Below are 12,948 nucleotides of genomic sequence, written 5' to 3'. Positions count from 1 at the left end.
GGAGTCTGGGTGGGATAGCAGATGAGAGGCTGTGGGGCCACATGGCCTCCAGGCGAACCCTGGTGATTCCCTGTGCCTCTGGCACTGGGGACTCACCCGTCCACGGGAGGGGAGTGGTAGGAGTGCAGAGGTTGGTGGTCTGGCCCAGTCAGGGGGAAGAGGTTTGAACAAAGGCCCTCAGCCCCCTCCTGGCCCCTCCTGGTTTCCCAGGGCACAGGCTGTGGAAAGCCACAGCATCCCAGGTCTCTCAAGGCTGCTCAGCAAACGGGCTGCTCAGCAAACGGGCTGCTCAGAAGCAAACAGGCCAGTGAGTGGGAGGGCTCTCCCAGGAAGCCACGGGCCTGCCACAGACAAAGTACTGGGCAGAGGCACAGATGGGAGGCCGTCTGGGCCTGACTGAGGCCAGGCCTTGCCTGAGATTACCCTGGGGACAGGGACAGAGTTGGGATTCAGGTCTCCTGCCTTCACTGTGGGCAGCCCAAGGACCTCACCAGGGTCTGTGCTAGGAAGGCAGGTCCGCTCACTTGGGCAGGAGCTGACTTTGGCCACACTCCTGTTGCCCAGAACAGGACAGTGAAAACTTGTCCATACTACTCCAATCAAACAGGCCCTAATGGGGCTGTCTGCAGATCCAGCTTGCTGCTCTGCCTGGAGGGAGCACATCTCAGGAGGGACTCAGTCAGGGAGGCAAAAGGCCTAAACTGTGGGTCTGGGGTGAGAAGAGTGGAAGACAGAAGCCAGACTTTAGCCTGGTTGGTGGCCAGGGCTCAAGTTACCAGGAAGAGTTACAAAGACACCATGCGGCAGTAATGAGTCTCCTGACCCTGGGGGCATGCAAGCTGAGGTGAGGGACACAAAGGCCTAGGCAGCATTCTGGGACTCTAGCCTAGTACCTTTAAAACCATCCCTGCCCAGAATCCACATTCGGTCATGGGTGGCAGGATTGGTGGCCTGTGGCTTGTCCACTGGCCACCCCACCTCCACTTCTTTTCTGGATAGGCGTTTTCCAGCTGTAATAGAACAGGCTTGAGCTCACAATCCCATGGAATCCTATCAAGTTGAACACCCCAAATCTCATCACCACAGAGACAAGTTCTGACAATGCTCTGCATAGCCCTGATGCCAGCTCTCTGTGCCCCTCAGCCCCAGCAGCTGGGCAAAGTATGCCTAAACTTCCCCAGAGCCCAGGGCAGCATGCAGGGCCAGCCCCACCTTGAGCCCCACCCAGTGGCTGCCTCTCTCCTGGACCCCTGTCCCACCCTGAGATGTTGTGTGATTCTGGCTGGGCAGCGGGCATTTCCAGGACTGTGGATGTGTCTTTTCCTGAGCACAGGCCGGACATAGACTTGGCTGCCAGGAAATGTTTGTTGAGGGAAGGAGAAAGGAAAGGAGAGAGGGAAGGAAAGACAAATGATGGACGCAGATGGGTTCTGAGAAGCATGGCCCCCAAAGGCCACCTCAGCCCTCCTCTTCCTCTAGGTCCCAGGGGACTGTGCCCTCTACAGGTAAGCCACGCTGCGCAGACCGGGTAAACCTGGAGGAAGGCCAAGGGAGGCCCTGCTCAAGGACATTCTGCAGCTGCCATTTTCCCTGGGGCTCTGCTGCCCAGTGGCTCAGAGAAGGCCCCCAGATGTCCAGGGCTCAGGGCCTTTGCACTCTTCCCATGTCTGCCCTGGAAGCCCTGCTCCAGGCCCCACCTCTCTGGAGGAAGGAGACCCTTGCCTCAGCTGCTTGGTCCATGAGGGATTCGGCATTACCTGTTGGCCCCTGCCCAGCACTGGGATTTCATCCTCCTGGAATGGCAGTTAGGTGGGACACAGCTGCCTTGTGACAAGAGCACAGTGTCTTTGTAATAAAAGTGATCCTGCCCATTCAACAGGAGGAAAATATGTCACAGGTATGGGGGTTGCACAGGGGTGCCAGAAGATCTATGTTCTGACAACCCTACTTCCTGCCTAGGCCAGGTCCTGGCACAGAGTAGGTTCTTAATATCTATCTGTTGAATTAATCAGTGGCCTGCTGGATGCATGTGGGAAGGCCTGACTTCGGTTCTCCTGTTGAGGGGCCAGGACTCAGTGGCACGCTTCAGGGGACACCATGGATATGGCTACATCCACATGTGCCCTTCTCTTTGGCTGAGGCTTTGCCTTTTCGAGCTCCTCCTGGACAGAGGACGCCCACCCTCTCCATTTCAGGTCTGGAGGGGGTGTCTGCAGTCAGTAAGCCCAATACCTTTTCTGGACAGATGGAGCTGGGGGAGGTCTAGGGAAGGCAGGGGATCAGAAGCAGGGCCATTCTGGAGGCCAGGCCTCCCCAGGCCAAATCCAGGGGCCCAAGAACTCCAGGACCCGGCTCAGGACTGCCCTCCACCCCCAGTTATGCTTAAACCCACTGCTCACGTCAGTGTGCTCCCTCCCCTGGCTCCACGTCTCGGCCTCCGGCCTCCCGGCTGCAGCCGGCCTTAACTGCTTACTTAGACAAACAGGGAAGGCAGCCACGTGACTGGCTAAGGTTTCCTGGATGAGGGAGACAGACAGACACACACACACACACACAAACACACACACACAGAGCTACTCGTGGTGGGTCAGGTGGTCACGCGACCCAGCAGGGCAGGGACTAGGCCAGCTCAGGTTTCTGTGTCTGAACGACAAGTGACCAGGCCTGCTTTTCTTCACCCAGAAGAATGAATGCCTTCTCCAAATACTTGTTTTCTGCTTCCTGGATGTGCCAGGGACATGCTGGATGGAAGAGCAGAGTCAGGGGAAGAAGTGGGGAGGAGGAGGGGAGGAGCATGCGCCCAGCCCGGCCTCTGTCTGGTGTTTTCCTTCCTCCCTCCCCACCTAGAGGGCAGATGCCTGCTGGGAAACCGTGGCCGCCCAGCCGCTCTCACGGCAGGGAGAATGCCCAAGCTCAGTGCTTGGACGTGGGGCAGGAGGGGAGCCAAGGCTCAGGGGGGAGTCCCCGAGGGACAGACCCGTCACAGCTTTGGATGCGGAGCACTGGTCTTACAGCTGAACTCCATGGCCTGCCCCTGGGTGTGTCCAGGGGGTGAGAGAGGGTAGGAGAAAGGGGTGTCTAGTCCAACCCAGCAGGAGCAGCCCTGCCTTTGGTCTGTTGTTTGGGAAAGGTCTGTGGGCCAGGATCCTGAGGACTCTTCTAGCACTGGGGGGTCTGTGCCTCAGACGGTCCCCGAGAATGGCAGGCCTGTCCTCATGGTCCTGAGACCAGCCCACTAAGGGAGAAGGCGGCTACATCTCTTGATAGGCAGGGCTGAGACCTGGCTCTTGGGGGACCATCACCAGCTCTGTGGGGGTTTGGAGCTGGCTTCCACCCTGCCCTACCACAGGCCTGACCTCCACGACCCCAGTAGCACAGAAACCCACTGCAGAGGCACATCAGAAACGCCATAGAGAAATGAGGGGTGTGGCCAAGAGTTCTCAAATAAAAGCCACTTCCAGCCAGGCCTCTCGCTAAGCCCTTCTGCATTTGCTATCTCACTGAACCCTCACAACAGCTCTGTGAGGGAGGTAATATTGTCACCCCATTTCTCAGATGAGGGATCAGCAGCCTGAAGGCCACATGGTTAGTAGGGGGTGAATTGAGGTCTGCACCCAGAGATTCCACCTCCAGCGTCCATGTTCTTAACCAGGAGGCACCGTTCCAGGGGCTGGGCCCCCAGCGCTGAGCTAGGCCCGTCTTCTACAAAGCTCTTGACAAGGTTTCCAAGGGCCAGGCCCTGGGCTCTACAGGGATGCACACCCGCCAGCCCCACCTCATCTTCCAGCTGTCCCATGCGCATGCGGGAGCAGCCCCCACACACAGCTTCTGTGAAGGTCTCTAGGGTAAAAGAGGGAGGAAACGAATGGGGGGAACATGGGGTATGAACAAGGACAGAGAGAGAAAGGAGCCCAGAGAGCCCCAGAATGCAGGTGGAGAGGGCACAGAGAGACAGAAGGAACAGAAATAGGGGGAGAGCGAGAGAGAAGGAGCGATGGGGAAATAGAAAGAAGGAATGTGGGAGAGATGGCAACTGAGGGAGAGAGGGAGGGCGGGAGAGAAGAAGAGAGGATATGGGAGGAGGCAGGGAGACACAAAGCCAGACAGAGCAGAGGAAAACAGAAGGGGAAGAAGGAGAAGGTGGACAACAGGACGCAGAAGGAAGGAGAAAGGAGAGGAGGTGGGAGGAGGAGAGCAGGTGGGGGGAGGAGAGCAGGTGGGGGGAGGAGAGGAGGTGAGGGGAGGAGAGGAGGTGGGGGGAGGAGAGCAGGTGGGGGGAGGAGAGCAGGTGGGGGGAGGAGAGGAGGTGGGGGGAGGAGAGCAGGTGGGGGGAGGAGAGCAGGTGGGGGGAGGAGAGGAGGTGGGGGAGGAGAGGAGGTGGGGGGAGGAGAGCAGGTGGGGAGAGGAGAGCAGGTGGGGGGAGGAGAGCAGGTGGGGGGAGGAGAGCAGGTGGGGGGAGGAGAGGAGGTGGGGGGAGGAGAGGCGGTGGGGGGAGGAGAGCAGGTAGGGGGAGGAGAGCAGGTGGGGTGAGGAGAGGAGGTGGGGGGAGGAGAGGAGGTGGGGGGAGGAGAGCAGGTGGGGGGAGGAGAGCAGGTGAGGGGAGGACAGGAGGTGGGGGGAGGAGCAGTGGGCCATGACACACAAGGGAGGGGCCAGGGGGAGGAGAAAGACGGAAAGGCAGACAGAGGTCAGGGAGGGAGAGGGCCTCGGAAAACCGAGAGCCGAGGGAAGGCAAACTCGCTTACCAAACATTAAATACCTAACAGGAGAAGACAAATCAAATGGGAATTACTGCGGTAAAAACATAATTAGAAACTTGATTGAAGTTAAACAGAATTTACATAACACTGCAAATTAACTTTACACGGGAACTCTTCACTGGGAAGGCAATGAAAGGCATTTCATTAGTAATCTATATTTAAACAATTGGCACAATGCAGCCTTCTGATGAGGAACTTGGTGCTTTCACCAGGAGAGTGCCAAAGGCTGCTGGAGGACAGAAGCCAGTGGGTGCTCCAAGAGGAAGTGGGCAGGGTCCAGGACAGGATCCCTGCACCTGCCAACGAGGGGTGAGGGTGGGTGGACACACTGTGCCAGACCGATTCTGCTACAGGCTCAGCCCTTGACTTCCTGTGTGGCCCTGGGCAACTGTCTTACCTTCTCTGGGCCTCTGTTTCCTCATCTGTAAAATGAGGAAGTTGGAGAGGTGGTTTACATGAAGTGCCTGCGAATCTGGATATGCTAGGAGTGCCCAGGAGATGGCAGAGGGCAGTGATAAGAGCATGGGTTTGGAGTTCAGATGAACCAGGTTCCAAGCTCGGCTCTGCCACTTATTAGCTGTGGCATCACGCAAGCTTCTTCCTCTCCTACTGTAGTCTATTCATCTGTTCAATAGCCATCAGTCCACTCCCACCCGACGTCACCCAGGCAGTGGAAGGATTGAGGGAAAGACTGAGTGGGGACAGGCTTAAAGAAAAGTGAGGCTAAAGGCACAGGATTACTTGTCCTATCTGCCTGGCACACTTGTTAGATTACCTCCAGCCTCCTGCCACTGACCTGCCACAGAGCCATGCATCATCAGAGTGGCTTCCTGTGGCTCCCCCAGTCCGAAGCAGAGTCAGAGGGCATCTCCCCGAGAAACATGGGGATCACCACGTCCCTGGTCAGCTCCATCCTATTCTCAGCGTGGGACAGTCTCCCAAGCCTTGGGCATATCCCAGGCACATCAGGCCGTATTTCCCTGGGCAGACAGGCTGCACTGCACCCCAACAGCCCCTGGCCAGCAGAACGCTTTCCCCCAACCTCCCATTCCGCCTCGAGCACCACGTGGAGCACCTGCCCAGCCTTAATGCTCATTCAGGGCTGTGGCTCCTCTCTGCAGCCATCCCTGACCCAGCCATGGCTATTCTCTCCGGTGAGTACCGGGTGTGAAACACCACAGACACACAAGGGTGGATGCCCGTCGCCAAACACGCACACAGTTGCCCAGGAGAGGCAGAGAGCTCCTCTGCTCTAACTGGTGAGCACATGCGGCAGCTGTGACATGCACTCATAGTCCAAGAAGTTCCCACCATTTCTTTTACAATAAGGGATCCAGGCAGAGCTCAGGGATTCAAATGGAAGCTGCTGGGTGCCCTTCCCCTGGGGTGCAGCATCTTGAGCCCTGTGTTTTCAGACAAGTGTTCCAGGCAAGGGAGAGGTCTCATGGGTCCAGAGAGCCCCAAAAGGAGATGGGGGGTCAGGAGTAGGTGAAGCTTCTCAAATGAAAGTGCACAGTGAGCAGGCATCAGGGCAGGATGCTCAGCCAGGCCAGGGTGACAGGGAGAGCCCTGGACATGGGCCCCACGGCCCAGACAGACACCGTGGGCCTGGCCTCTGTATGGCCAGCAGTGGACGGGAAGCTGCTTTGGTCCCTAGCCCCTCCACACAAGGCTCGGTGATTGAGGCCTCTGAGCCTTTGTTATGCTGTTCCCTCTGCCTGGAGTGCCCTTTCCCTGCACTGCCCAGCAAAATCGTCCTCATCCATTGAGAGCCTGCTCTCTCAGTACTCCTCCTCCCTCCCTGCTGCACCTTCTCCATCTCCTTTACTGCCCTCAACCCCGTCTTCCCTTCCACTCGGGCTGGATGCCCTGTGACTCAGACCCAGGCTTCTTATCCACTCCATCTCCACTGGCTCTGAGGTGACCTTGTCAGCCTCATGGCTTGCACATCATCTACACACGACGGCCCCACACTTACATCTCCAGTCAGGACCTCTCCCTGCCTCCCAGGTTCAAAGATCCAACTGCCTACTCAATCTTTCCATGTGGATGTCTCAAGGCATCTCAAACTTGTATCTAACACACAACTCCTCGGCGTCCCTCAGCCCTCCCCTGGCGTCATCCCTGGCTGAGTAAATGACCACCTCTGTTATACCAGTGCCTCCTGCCCCAAACCCAAGAGCCCTCCTGGACTGTCCCCTTCTTCTCTCACTCTCCACCTCTAATCCACCCACAGGCCTGTCTGCAAGGTCTTTGAAATATATGCATACTTTGACAGCTTCTCATCCCTTCCCTTGCAACCTCTCATCCCAGCCACCACCACCTCCACTTGGAGGTGCGCACCAGTTTCCCAGCCATCTCCCTGCTCCACTCTTGCCCACCTACATGAGTGAGCCCTCCAGGACTGCTGTGAATTCCCCTCCCACCCCTCACTTCACTCCAGAAACACGGCCCGCCTGCTACTTCCCTGAACATGCCAAGTGCACCCCAGCTCACTCCCTCCTCGCATTCAGGTCTCTGTTCAAATGTTACCTTGTCAGAGGCCTTCCTTGGCTACCCTTTGTCAAAGAACACTTTATCCCACCCTGTAGACTCTGTTCCTTTACCCAGATTAATTTCCCTTCTTAAAACTTAGCATCACTTGACATATTACATATTCACATTTTAGGATTTTATTGTCCACGTCTCCTCATGAGAATGTGAGCACAAGGAAAGGGAGTTTTGTCTGTTTCATTTTCTGCTGTATCTCCAAACATCAAGCAGTTCCTGGTGTGGAGACTTTCTCAATAAACATTTACGGCATAAATAAATGAATAATGCTGCTTCCTCTGGGAAGCCTTCCCTGAATGCCTGCCTGCAGAACTAGCACATGGTCCTTCCTCCCCTCCCCATGCAGTGACATACACTACACAATCCTTGAGCACTGAACTTAAAGAATTGGGCCTGGTTCTGGGATCACATGTCTGCCTCCATTGCAGATCGCTCCATTGCAGATCACATCATCTCAGGGCAGGGCTGCATCTGCTCTATTTTCCCAGCCCTGAGTGCAGGCCTGGCCTGGTACAAGAGTCAGTGAGGGTTTGACATGTGAAACAATGAGTAAAGGAATAGTTGGATGACTGAGTGGATGGATAGATGAGTACATAGGCGGATGGATAGATCAATGGATGGAAGGATGGTTGGGTGGGAGGAGGGACGGATGGACAGATGGATAGGTGAGTGTATGGATGGATGGACAGGCCCCACCATGGGTACACAATAAGGACAGGTGGTTGCTTCAGCTCGACAGCTGGACTTCTCTGGGGAGGACGGGCCACACCAGTGCAGTGCAGTAAAAGTGTAGAAGCTGATACGGCAAATAGGATAAAGCTGAGCTGTTCTCGTGTGGCCACAGCTTGCTGTGTGACCCCTGGCAGGTCCATCAACTTCACTGGGCCTTGGTTTCGTGGTCTGAAAATGCAGATAATAATTCTTTCCCAGAGCTGCCAGGGAGATCACTTTGGAGTTTCAAATACTGCCACTAAGGAGACCACTGCCACATCTCCAGCAAGACACATCTCTGGCCAGGTCTGCCTCAGAAAATCCTCCCGTCTCAAGGCCCGCATGGCCCTGCTGACCTTGTGACCTTAATGCTCCATCCACAGGGGCTAGGACCCCACCTGTGCCCCAGACTTCAAACTGAGATAGGCTGCAAAGACAGCTTAACTCCAAACACAATCAGGCCCCACTGATTCACAGAATCCTCGAGCACTGGAGTAAGTGGGGGACCCATTTTAGAGATGGACAAACTAAAGACCAGAACCGTTTTGTGCCAGACACATCCAAGGAGTTCCAGGGAAGCCCTGCAGCCCAGTCAAGAAGGGCTGGGAGAAAAGGCTGACAACCCTCAGCTTTGGCCCTCGTCTCTACCTGGCTGCCTGACCACGGCAGTGTGGCTTCGGCATCACGGCATCCGGGGTCTGGTGTTACCTTTCCATGTCTGGCAGCAGAGTGATGGACAGGGGCTCTTCTCCTCACACCCCCTGAAGTACTGGTTTGACACCAACAGGCCTCCTCACCCTGCTCGTCCTGAGTATACAGGGAGAGAGACAGGACACATGTGTGCGGCCAGGGCAGCAGACAGCAGTCCACTCCCTCCCATCTCTGTCCCTGATGCCAGGCTAATCTCGGTGGCCTCTTGGGCCACTTAAGCACGTCCCGGGATGCCTGATTTATCAGAGCCGGCTGTCTTCCCCACCCTGCAGCACTCCAACAAGCCAGCCAACTCCTCCTAGTGAGATTTTAAAAAAATTTTAAACTCTATATAAGTTTTGTTTCTTCTGGGCCCCGGGGGCCTTGTGTTGTCATCTCTTTCCTCCTGGTGAGAAAAGCAGAAAGCCATGGCCTTCCTGTGCAGCCCCCAGGCAGGGTGATGGAGAGAAGCTGTTGGGGGTATTTTTAGCTGGGCCTGCTGGCCCTCACAGTGTCCTCCTTGCTGTGCCGTGCCTGGCTTCAGGGAACTATCTCACACAGCCGGCCAGCAACCACTTCCAAAGCCACTCTCTGACCCCCGCCTGAATTCTTTCCTGATTATGAATTGCTCAGCAGATCTCTGAGCAACGCTTGGAGCCATTTTATGAGCGAGCACCTCCTCACTCCCCACCCCCGTGTCCCCTTCAGTGTGCAAGGCTGGATGTTTTGCTTAAAATGGACAGAGGCGGCCTAGAAATAGAGTTTAAAGCAGTGAAGAGCCCTAGTGATCATTTATCTTGTGTGCCCCAAACCTCAGGCCTCTCCTGTGCCCTTCATGATGCTTGGTCCAGCTGAGTCCTATCTGTATGATGCTGAATTAATATTTACTTTTACTTCATCTCACTGTTTTTAGCTCCAATAAATCTGGACTTGTCCAAAGCAAGCATATCTGTGAAATATTAGGTTTGATATGCTAGTTATATATTTCTAATACACCTTAATAAGTATATGACTAATAAAACAAAAATATATTCTTTCAAGTACGATCTAATTCTAGAATCGTGTCAGAGGTTACCAGAGTTACGCAGGCCAAGCTTTGGCAAACTCACTATTGTTTTTCAACCCACTCCCTGTACAGAAGGAGAAAGAGACTCATGAGGAGAGGCAGGCAGCAGACAGAATCTGTCAGCAAACAAGGCCAAGGGAGGTGAGTGGTCAAAGGTACGGTGTGCTCTCAGGACTGTCCTTTCTCCCAAGCACTGGGCAAGACCATGTCTTTCCCCAAATGTGAACTTCACTGTAAGAATCTAGGTGGATGGGCACAAGGCCTTCTGAGGAATTTGGTCCCAGGATCAGGTGTCTCAATGGAGGGCTGCAGGCCATGCAGAGGCCCAGGGTCCAAGATAGCATCTATTCTCTGCATTCTTTAAGGCCGCTGGTTCACCTCTGCCCCTTTCCATTGGGCTCCCACAGGCTGGAGCTGGTCAGCAGAGGCTAAAGCATAATCCCCTCTCTGGTTAGCTGTGGAACCCCTGAGCTCCACGACCTCGGCTCCTGTGGGCTCTTGGGATGGCCTCTTGTGCTGTCTGGGCCTGGGTCTCCCTGGGCGTGCCTTGAGGAGTAGACCTTGCCGATCCTGGAGGCCCTGTCTTGCAGCTCTTGGGCTTCACTGAGCCTCTCTGTCCTCTCCCACTCTGCCCAGAGGTTGGAGACCCCGGCGGAGCCCCTGGCCCTGTGCCCTGGCTGCCCACCCCTCCTGCAGAGAACAGGATGTGAGTGTCAGAAGGTGAAGGAGAGTGTGGGGTCGGGGTGGGGAGTGGCCTGGGGACGCGACTTCCTGAAGCCAGATCGGTTTACCACAGTCAGTTGGGCCCAGGACCGCACAGCTGTGAGTTATAAATGTCCCTGTCAGAGCCCGAGCTGAGAGGCCCTGCTGCCGGTGGAGGCTCCAGGGCCCACGGCGCCCACTCTTCTGGGGGCCTCCAAAGGCAAGGGCCCATCCTGCAGGAGGCCCTCCCCCAGGGTCCAGCCCTCAAGATCTCTGGGCTCTCTTGACTGCTCTCTCCAAAATGCCTGATGCGAAAGGGTCTAATACCGCCTCCCTCTGCCTACTCCTCACCCTTCCAGGTGCGGATTTTGCGGTTGTACCTACCTCAAGAGCTCTCAGAGGGCAGGGGTTGTCCTGGGCCTCCACTTGGCAGTAAACTGGGGCTTGGCACCCAGCCAGCCACCCTGGTGACAGCCTCAGGGGCAACTGTTTCAACTCAGCAACCTGCTTCCCACGGCCCCAACCGCCCCTTGTGCCTGCCCACCAGGGCACACGGGTGGGGGCAAGGGAACCTCCAGCCTGTAGTGCAGGGGCACTGGGCCCAGGGCGCAGGCCTCTGCACTGTGCATCTGGGCTCTTCTTCAGGAGACCCTCCCTGAGGGTCCCATTCTCCCTGCCTGCTCTCCTCAGGGCTCCTCAGCCTGGGGTGTGGGGTGTGGACCACAGTCTGGGGTGCTCGGAGTGAGTCTGCACACACACGGCTGTCTACAGGGTGAGAAGTTAGGTCCCTCCAGTCCTGAGGCCTGGTCCATCCTCCTGCTGGGACCACAATGTGGGCAGCTCGGGGCCAGGCCTCAGATAAAGTATGGTAACAGAAATAAGTAGGGGGTGGTCTAGGGTTGCAGGACCCAAAGCATATACTATTTTGGAGGTCCTCTTTAGATACATATATAAAATTACAAATACATATGTAGCATAAGAAAAGAGATGACAACAAATTCCTAGGGCCTTAGGAATCTAGGCCCCTTTAAAAATTTACCAGAAATGCTTACACAGAAACGCTCCTGCTGGCAACCTGCTGCCCTTCCCAACCTAGAACACAGCTGCCAGCAAAACTCCCACGGTGCAGGGGAGGGGCCTGGAGGCTGAAGCTTCATGAGTTTCCCAGTAAGTCCACCTCTAATCAATAATAGTGGTGAAACTGATGATAATAATATCTAACATTGCTAGACACTTATCTGGTAGCATTCTAAGTACTTTATGTGAATTAATTCATTTAATCTCACCACAACCTATGAGGTAGGTACTATACCCATTTTAACAGATGAGGACACAGAAAGGTTAAGAAAACAACCCAAGGTCACACAGCTAGGATGTGACCCCAGATAGCCTGGCGTTGGTGCCATTATGAGCCCTCAACCACTGCTCTTTGGAGGGACCAAGAGTTTTCCCTCCCTCAAGGCTCCAACAACAGCAGTGACCTAGGGCCAACACTGAGTTAAGCCGCCTCTGATTAAGCCGTTCGTTCTTCCACGAAGATGCTTAAGGGCCCAGCCCCAAGATCTTGGCAGTAAACAGGCCTTCTGCTTGACTTGCTCTGCCTTGGGGCATGCTGGCGTTCTCTCTATGGGCAGAAGTGGGCACCATCTTGACTTCCTGGGACTGAGGGGTATCCTAGAGATAGGTTGGGCCTGCCCCAAAGAGACTGTGGGGGCTCAGGATTTGCTGAAAGTCACACAGCACGCTGTCCAACGCCCTCATCTTACAGATAAGGAAAAGGTGGCTTGGAGAGAAGTGACTTCCTGGGAGTCACCCAGCAGGCAGTGACCCCACACAAGGTCGGAGGCTGGTCTGTGTGTGGTGGGGCAGGGCGCCTGCAGCCTGAGGGTGGCCATGGCCTGGCCTGGCGGATGGGCTGGCCAGGCGGAAGGAGGAGGCCCCTGCCTTTTGGCGTCCTCGGACCAGGGCCTTTGTTCTCTGTCTTCGTTTTCCATCTGCCTGCGCCCCTGCAGCCTTCCAGGCTTCCCCCAATTGTGTGCAGAGCAATAAAAGGGCAGATGAGCAGGAGATCCCTGGCAGCAGAGGAGTCACCTCGCACAGACAGAGTGGCGGCAGGTAGGTGGCCAAGAGGGTTCCTGAGCCGGAATTGGGCTCACCACCAGCTGCGCTGAGCGCTTCTCTGAGGGGTGCTTCACACACGGCTCTCGGGATCCTCTCAGCAACACTGGGAGGAAAGCACAACCATCTCCCATGTTACAGAGGAGGAAACTGAGGCTCCAGAAGGCGGCAGCCAGGACTGGAACCCTGCCCAACCTTTCTGGTTGCCCGGGTGACACCTGGCTGAGTCAAAGCCTTTTATGTCTAGACCTGGCCATTTTCAGACTGTCCATGAAGAAAGAGAGCAGAAGGCTAGCCAGGGTCTTGCCCACCAATGCCTGGGGAGCTGGTCGGCCAGGGAGTCCCCAAGAA

General features: G+C 55.8%; 1 protein-coding gene across 14 annotated transcripts in view; it reads right to left on the bottom strand.

Annotated features, from left to right (window-relative positions):
- The window catches only part of ZMIZ1 (zinc finger MIZ-type containing 1), a 237,553-nt gene that overhangs the window by 161,653 nt on the left and 62,952 nt on the right, over positions 1–12,948 (bottom strand). Inside the window, exon 1 of one of the 14 annotated variants that reach the window (XM_014837165.3) lies at positions 8,670–8,688. The exons of the other annotated variants lie outside the window; for them this stretch is intronic. The gene's annotated coding sequence lies outside the window, so the exon portion shown is untranslated. Of the gene's footprint in view, positions 1–8,669; positions 8,689–12,948 lie in introns of those variants that run through there. 14 annotated transcript variants of the gene reach the window in all.

Source organism: Equus asinus, chromosome 2 (genome assembly GCF_041296235.1).
Source record: "Equus asinus isolate D_3611 breed Donkey chromosome 2, EquAss-T2T_v2, whole genome shotgun sequence".
In the NCBI taxonomy this organism is placed as follows: domain Eukaryota; kingdom Metazoa; phylum Chordata; class Mammalia; order Perissodactyla; family Equidae; genus Equus; species Equus asinus.
The sequence above is the reverse complement of the archived record's forward strand: the minus strand, read 5'-3'. Positions and strand labels throughout refer to the sequence as shown.